The sequence below is a fragment of the Zalophus californianus genome, chromosome 17 (assembly GCF_009762305.2).
Source record: "Zalophus californianus isolate mZalCal1 chromosome 17, mZalCal1.pri.v2, whole genome shotgun sequence".
Lineage (NCBI taxonomy): Eukaryota > Metazoa > Chordata > Mammalia > Carnivora > Otariidae > Zalophus > Zalophus californianus.
In genome coordinates this window covers 47,107,049-47,116,143 of record NC_045611.1, presented here as the reverse complement: position 1 = coordinate 47,116,143, position 9,095 = coordinate 47,107,049, and positions in this window count along the sequence as shown.

Below are 9,095 nucleotides of genomic sequence, written 5' to 3'. Positions count from 1 at the left end.
CTTGAAATGCTCTCACTCCTTCCCTTGCTCGGATTTTGTAAGTCTTAACTGAAGAGCAGGTAGTGCTGCTATTTGGGCCTTAAAATACAGAGAAGTAAGGATATTTAAAGTATCTATGTTATATTGGTTTGATGTGTGGAAACCGTATAAACCTCAATAACTGAACATAATAAAAAGAAGAAGAAGAAGAAGAAGAATCATAGGGCATAGGGCATATCCCTGTGGTTGTGGAGTAAATCCATGCCATCATAAGTACATAAGTATCATAATTTTGAGAACAACTACTTGGCCCTAGTTGAAACTAAATGTCAGGGACCTTAAAATTTCTTTAAAAAGCTGTCTATAGTCACTGTTTCCAGATGTCACTTCCTTAGTTTCTCTTCAAACTCTTATATTTATTTTTTTAGTAATTTCTACATCCCAACATGGGGCTCAAACTCACAACCCCAAGACCAGGAGTTGCATGCTTCTCTGACTGACCCAGCCAGGTGCCTTCTTTAAGCTCTTATAATTGAGCCTTCATCCTCTCTGCACTAAAATTGCTCTTTTTTTTTTTTTTTTAAGTAATCTCTACACTGAAAGTAGGGCTTGAACTCACGACCCCAAAATAAATAATTGCGGGCTGCACTGACTGAGCCAGCCAGATACCCTCTAAGATTGCTCTTAATAAGTCATTAATGACTGCTGTTTGCACATACTTTTCTCAAATCTCAGTCCCCATATTGTTTACAATCTAAGCAGAATGACAATGGGCAACTCTTTTATTCTTTTTAAAATATGACTTGTTTTATTTATTTGTTTGTTTATTTTTATGTAGGCTCCATGTCCAATATGGGGCTCAAACTCATGACCCTGAGATCAAGAGTTGCATACCCTACAGACTGAGCCAGCCAGACGCCCCTCTTTTATTACTGATGTACTTCATTCTCTTAGTTTCTGAACCACCACATTGTTTTCTGCCCCACATTCTTTGCTACCCACTTCTTTTGAGCTAGATCTCTTAATTTTGTAGTACACCAGGGGTTGTTCCTAGTTCTTCTCCTCTTCTCTACCTTCATATTCTTTTTTTAAAATATTTTATTTATTTATTTGAGAGGGAGAGAGAGAGAAAGCAAGAGCACAAGAGCAGGGGGAGGGAGAAGCAAACTCCCCGCTGAGCAGGGAGCCCGATGCAGGGCTTGATCCCAGGACCCTGGGATTATGACCTGAGCTGAAGGCAGATGCTTAACTGACTGAGCCACCCAGGTGCCCCCATATCCTTTTTTTTTTTTTTTAAGATTTATTTATTTATTTGAGAGAGAGAGAATGTGAGCATGGGGAGGGGCAAAGGGAGAGAATGTCAGGCAGACCCCTGCTGAGTGCAGAGCCCAATGTGGAGCTTGACCTCACAACCCATGAGATCACTACCTGAGCAGAAACCAAGAGTTGGACACCCAGCCAACTGAGCCACCCCGGCGCCCCCACCTTAATGTTATTTTTATGTATACACATCTGGTTATTTGGCTTTAAAAAAACAAAACAACAGCTTTGGAAGATGAGAGTGAAAATGGCGGCCTCCCAATCTCCACCTCGGAGGAGACAAGAACCAGGGGCCCCACTCCTCAGTGCGCCCCCAGAAAAAAGCAGTCAGTCACTCCTGTGTCCCCAGTCTCCGGCCACACTCCGTGCTCACCCGGCCTGACAGACCATTTCTATCTCTGCAACATGACCCCATTTGGAGTCTCCAAACCCCGCAGATCCCTGCGGTGCGCTCCCCCGCCACTTCTCCCCTGGGAGGAAGGAAAAAAAAAAACAAAAAACTAAGAAATAAGAAACTAAAACAAAACTAAGAACTTTCAGCAGCTTTGCAGCCAACAACTTTAATGGAGCAAGTAACATGAGTCACAGACCACAGCCTCATTTCAAATGAAAAATGCCAAAGTACACCCTCTGCCTCAATCTTGTGTCAAATGCCTGTGTCCAAAAAAAGGAGCGAAGGAAGGAAGGACGTAAGAAGAAAGAAAGATCTCCTCCAAATCTCTAAAATGAACAACTGCAAACAGCCATTAAAGTTAATTAGAACGAAGTGTCAGAAACAGAACTTTGAAGATTTCACTGATGTTTACTCTAAAACCCACTCTCCCCCAAAGCTTCCACGGGCTTCTTTACTTGGTTTTATTTCTAGGACTTGGGCTTACAGCAGCAGATGTGGGAGTAAAAATGAAATCAGAAGGACTTTGGTATTCTGGAGTAAATTTCTCTCCACTGCATTAGTGAGAGAGAACAGATTGTAGCTAGGATAAGAGCAGTGTAAATAATTTTAAGTGTGCAGTAGCACACAGCATCGATTTAAATGACCTGGTAACTCGGCACCATCCCAGGCAATTATTCCCTAAGCGGGATTTATGTTGTGTGTTGTCAAAAAGCAGTCCAAACCTTGGACACATATATGTTTAGATATATGTTTGGAAGTTGCTCTTCTCAATTGGAAAAGATCTTTGGATTACTTTGTTATAAAAATCAGAAAGGCCATTTTCTGTATCTTTTCTTTTAAATTTAATAACCCTCGGTGGTATGGAGGAATAGTTCACTTTTTTCCAGTCATTTTAATATTTTTGAAGATGCACATGCAGATTTATTTGAAAAGTATCTTCTAACAAGGATAGCATTTATCATTAAAAATATATGAATGAAGGGCGCCTGGGTGGCTCAGTTGGTTAAGCGACTGCCTTCGGCTCAGGTCATGATCCTGGAGTCCCGGGATCGAGTCCCGCATCGGGCTCCCTGCTCGGCGGGGAGTCTGCTTCTCCCTCTAACCCTCCCCCCTCTCATGTGCTCTCTCTCTCTCTCATTCTCACTCTCTCAAAATAAATAAATAAATCTTTAAAAAAAAATATGAATGAAATTAAAAAAACAAAAACAAAAACAAAATCCAAGTCACTCCCAGCTATATGTAAATGACTTTTAATAATGCCTGCAATAATCTTTCTCTTTATCTTAACATTTATATTCATTGGATATTTGCTGGGATTTCTAATATGAATGTATCTAAAAATGAACAGTTTTCTTTCTACTGGCCTCATCCATTCTCTCTTTCTCTTATAGCTCAGGAAATGCCCCAGGCTCCCATAAATTTCTTCAATAAATCCTTAGAAATCAGTCTGATTACCTCTTGCGTTGGTAATTGCTGACATAAGGGATTGCTTAGAGGATTGCTGATGAGAATTCGACAAAGGGATAATATACAAATATGTGGTAGCTTAAGGCAAAACAATAAAGCATGGTACAGTCTTCCGAGGCTGGCAAGCCTAGGGGAACAATTATAGCACCCAAGTTTGAAAAAGCAAGGCAAGGAGTAGTTACTGGACACAGAGAAGTAAGGTTTACCAAGCAAAAGGTGTAATGAGACCTATGGTGTGTGTGTATGGGGGGTGGTCAAAGCCGATTGATCAGGTAGAGAGGGAGCTAGGGAAATATGTAGTCCAATTTCACTCTCTTCCTGCTCGCCAGTCTCGTACTGGGGTAGTCCATTGATACAGCCCATAATGGTTAACCTTGGAGGCACAGAGCAATGTAGAAGTGGGTAGAGAGCAGATCTGGAGGGACACAGGGAAAAGATACATTTCTCTGACCCTTTCTTTCACAATCCAACTTATTCACAAGTGCCTTTGGCTCTATGACCTCTCTATATCAATCTCTATATATTGCTTCCGCATTAGTACAACCCGTTATTTTTGCCCTGAATTACCGTGTTATCTTCCTAACTAGTTTTCATTTTCTAATTTGTGCCAGGTTTCAATTCTTTAACCTCAAATAATCCAAATCTTATATTGTAAATTATATGCAATGAAAACCTTCCTGCTTAGAATTCAGCTTCCAAATCTCATGGAACTAGAAAAGGACCATCACATCAAGCCTAAATAAATTAGAAGGAAAGAGATAATAAAGGACAGAAATCAGTGAAATAGAAACAAATGTACAATAGAGAAAAACTACATAAAAAATCTTGCTATTTATGAAATTGGTTTGTCCAAGACAAAAAGAAAACACAAATGAACAATATCAGGAACAAAAAATGAGGGATTAATATAGATCATACAGACATTAAAAACGCAAGATATTATGAAAAATGTTAAGATGGCAAATTGAACAATCTAGTGGAATAGACAAATTCACTGAAAAAAATTGCAAATTTATTTAGCAGAAGAAGAAAGAGAAAATCTATTTAAAAATTTGTCATAAAGAAAACCCTATGCCTAAACACGATGGAAGAAATTGCATCAATCTTGCAAAAATTCCTCCAGAAAACATAAAAAGGGAACACTTCCTAACTTTTTTTGTGAGCCTAAAATAAACTTGATTCCAAAATCTCATGAGGATATTACAGAAAACAATATAGACCAAGTTCTCATAATCAAAGATGCAAAAATCTTTAACAAAATATTAGCAAATCAAATTCAGTGATATATAAAAAGATATTACATCATGAGTAAATGAGGTTTATTTCAGGAATGAAAAATATTTTTAACATTGAATGCATTTTACCACACTAATAAAGAAAAAAAAAACCCGAATTATACAATCATCTTGGTACATAAAAAATTAGTGAGTAAAGAACATTTGACAAAATGCATGACCCATTCATGATGAAACTCATAGAAAACTGAAACCAGAAGGCAACTTCCTGAGTCTGTTGAGGGGTATCTTACCCCCCCAAACAAATCAACAACAAGCATCATACTCAATATCAAAATGTTAAAATCATCCCCCTAATATTAGGTATAAAACAAGGATGTCTGCTGTTAAACAACCTCTACTCGACATTGTAGTGGAGGTCCTAGCTATTGAAATAAGGGGAGAAAAAGAACTAAAAGACATACAAATTAGAAAGGAAGGACTAAACTGTTATTGTTTAAATTATGTTTTATATTTATTTATTTATTTTTAGAGTGGGGAGAGGGGTAAAAGAAGAGGGGGAGAGAGAATCTCAAGCAGACTCCGTGGCAAGCTTGGATCCCATGTGGGGCTCGATCTCACGACCCCAAGATCATGACCAGAGCCAAAACCAAGAGTCGGATGCTTAACCTACTGAGCCATGCAGTTGCCCCAAAACTATTATTACTTGCAAATCACATATTTGCTTTGGGTTTTCTAGGTACACAATCTATATAAATTCAAAATTAGTGAATTTATCAATGTTGCTATGTATAGGTCAATAAAAAAAGCCAATTGTATTTTTATATATCTGCAATAAATTAAAAAAGGAAATCATACCATTTACATTAAAATATGACTAATACCTCAGAATGAGTTTAACAAAATGAACAATCCCACTACACTGAAAAACACAAAATTTCTCTAAGAAATTAAAGAAGCCCTAAATAAGAAAGAATATAACATTCATGGACTAGAAGGCTCCATACTGTAAATATATAAAAATTTCCCCAAATGTATGTGATGCGATACTGATTAAAAGTCACAGAAAATTTTGTGGAAATTGACAAGATGATTCTAAAACTCATGAAAATGCAAAGGGCCAAAAATAACCAAGGCAATCTTACAGAAGAATAATAAAGCTGGAGGACTTTTGCTGCCATGTATAGAAATCCATTATACTGGTACAGTGTTTAAGACAGTGAGATGCTGATGCAAGGAAAGATGAATGGACCAGTGGAACAGAATAGAGTCCAGTAATAAATCCTTACATATATGGTGACCTGATTTATGACAAATATGCTAAATGCAGTGATGCTGCCCCAAATCAATTCCAGATAGTTGGAGACTCTGTGAATATAAAATAAAATTTTTAGAGGGAACAGAAGAGAATACCCTCTTGACCTTGGAGGAGACAAAGATATATTTTTAAAAAATATTTATTTACTTTTTTTGAGAGAGAGTGTGTGTGCAAGTGGGGGAGGGGCAGAGGGAGAGGGAGAGAGAATCTCCAGCAGACTCCCTGCTGAGCACGGAGCTTGACATGGACCTCGATCTCACATCCCTGAGGTCATGACCTGAGCTGAAATCAAGAGGTGAACGCTCAACCAACTGAGCCACCCAGGCTCCCTGAGACAAAGATATTTTTTTTTAAAGATTTTATTTATTTATTTGAGAGAGAGAGAAAGTGAGAGAGAGCATGAGAGGGGAGAGGGTCAGAGGGAGAAGCAGACTCCCCGCTGAGCGGGGAGCCCGATGCGGGACTCGATCCCAGGACTCCAGGATCATGACCTGAGCTGAAGGCAGTCGCTTAACCAACTGAGCCACCCAGGCGCCCGAGACAAAGATATTTTTAACAGGACACAAGAAACATTAACCATAAAATAAAAATATTGCAAGTTGTAATATATTAAAATCAAGGACAGTTTTCATCAAATGGCAACATTAAGGGAGTGAAAAATCAACCCACGAATGAGAGAAGATATTTTTTATATATATATTCAATAGATCTAGATCTATAACTGATATGGGATTTATATCTACAATCTACCAAAAAAACTTCTAAAAATCAGTAAGAAAAATACATCTCAAAAGAAAAAAAAGGCAAAAAAATATACCAAGCCACTTCACTAAAGAGGATAGTCTACAGGTCAGTAAACATGGGAAAAGTTGATCAAAGAGACTGCTACCCACACATCAGAATGGCTATGCTGAGAAAGAAAGAAAATGCCAAGTACTGAAGTGGATGGAAACCAACTGGAACTCTATGCTTTCCATAAATGTGTAAATTAGTACAATTACTTTAAAAAACTTTATTGAGGTATGATTGACATGTAAAAAGCTGCACATACTTACTGTATACAATTCAATGAATTTGAGGATAAATATATATCTGTGAAGTCATCACTACCATCAGGGCCATAGACATATCCATCACCTACCAGAGTTTCCTCCTGCTGCCTTCTCCTTCTTTTCTTCTCCTCCTCCTCCTCCTCCTCCTCCTCCTCCTTCTTCTTCTTTTCTTTCACTTTGAGATCTACCCTCTTAGCAAATTTTAAATATACACCACAGCATTGTTAGCTAGAGACACTATGCTGTATAGATTTCCAGAATTATCTTTATCAATAAAATTTAACAATATTAATTATTTCTTTTAAAGATTTTATTTATTTAATTGAGAGAGAGAGAGAGAGAACATGAGAGGGAAGAGGGTCAGAGGGAGAAGCAGACTCCCTGCTGAGCCGGGAGCCCGATGTGGGGCTCGATCCTGGGACTCTGGGATCATGACCTGAGCCGAAGGCAGTCGCTTAACCAACTGAGCCACCCAGGCACCCTAATAATATTAATTCTTGATAATGTATCTTGCATAACTGTAACTTTGTACCTCTTGACCATCACCTCCCTCTTTCCCCCTCCCTAAGCCCCTGGCAACCACCATTTTACTCTTTGCATCTATGATCTTGACTATTTTGGATTCCACATTAAGCAAGAGAATATTTGTCCTTCTCTATCTGACTTATTTCACTTACCATAATGTCCACCAGGTTTTTCAATGTTGTCACAAATGGCAAGATTTCCTTCTTTTTAAAGGATGAATAATATTCCATTGTATGTATGTGCCACACTGTACATCCCTCCATACTGTTTTCCATAGTGGCTGCACCAATTTACATTTCCACCAACAGTACACAAAGATTTCCTCTTCTCCACATTTTCATCAACACTTGTTATCTTTTCCTTTTTTTCTTTTAATAATAGCCACTCTCACAGATGTGAGGTAATATCTAATTGTGTTTTGATTTGCATTCCCCTGATGATTAGTGTTGTTGAGCACCTTTTCATGTACCTATTGGTCATTTGTATGCCTTCTTTGAGAAATGTCTATTCAGGACCTTTGTCCATTTTTAAATTAAATATATTTAGATTTGAGCTATTAAAAATTATAGGAGTTCCTTATTGTTTTGGATATTAACCCTTTATTGCATATATGGTTTACAATTTTTTTTTTCTAATCTGTAGGTTGCCTTTTCATTTTGCTGATTGTTTCTTTTGCTATGAAGAAGGTTTTGAGTTTGAATTAGGCTCACTTGTTTATTTTTGCTTTTGTTCCTTGTGCTTTTGGTGTCATATCCAAGAAATCATTGCCAAGACCAACAGCAACAAGATTTTTCTCTGTTTTCTTCTAGGGGTTTTGTAGTTTTAAGCCTTATGTTTAATTTTTAACCTATTTTGAGTTGATTTTTGTGTATGGTATAAGGGTCCAATTTAATTCTTTTGCATATGGATATCCTATTTTCCCAGCATCATTTATCCAAGAAACTATCCTTCCCCATTATGTAGTCTTAGCTCCCTTGTTGAAGATTGTTTGACTGTATATGTGTGGGTTTATTTCTGGGCACTCTATTCTTTTCCACTGATCTATGTGTCTGTTTTTATCCCAGGACCATACTGTTTGATTACTAGGGCTTTATCATATAATTTGAAGTCAGGAAGTGTGATGCCTCCAACTTTATTCTTCTTGCTCAAGATTGCTTATTCCAAGTCTTTTGTGCTTCCATCTGAATTTTAGGATTTTTTTTCTATTTCTGTGAAAAATGCCACTGGAACATGATAGGGATTGCATCAAATTTGTCGATCACTTCGGGTAGTATAGACATTTTAACAATATTGTTCCAAACCATGAACACGAGCTGTTCCTCCATTTATTTTTGTGTCTTCTGCCATTTCTTTCATCAAGTATAATTCATGCACCTCCTTGGTTAAATTTGTTCCTAAGTTTGTATTGGTTTTAATGCTATTGTGAATGAGACTTTTTTTTTAAGATTTATTTATTATTTATTTTTGAGAGAGTGAGAATGAGAGAGAGAGAGAAAGAGTACATGAGAGTGGGGAGGGTTAGAGGGGGAAGCAGGCCCCTCGCCGAGCAGGGAGCCCGATGCGGGACTTGATCCCGGGACTCCAGGATCATGACCTGAGCCAAAGGCAGTTGCTTAACCAACTGAGCCACCCAGGCGCCCGAGACTGTTTTCTTAATTTGTTTTTCAGACAGTCTGTTGTTAGCGCACAGAAACACAATTGAGTTTATATCCTGCAACTTTACTAAATCCCTTTATTCCACGTTTTTTGGTGGAGACTGTAGGGTTTTCTATATATAAGACTGCCTTCTTTAATAGTTAAGGTCG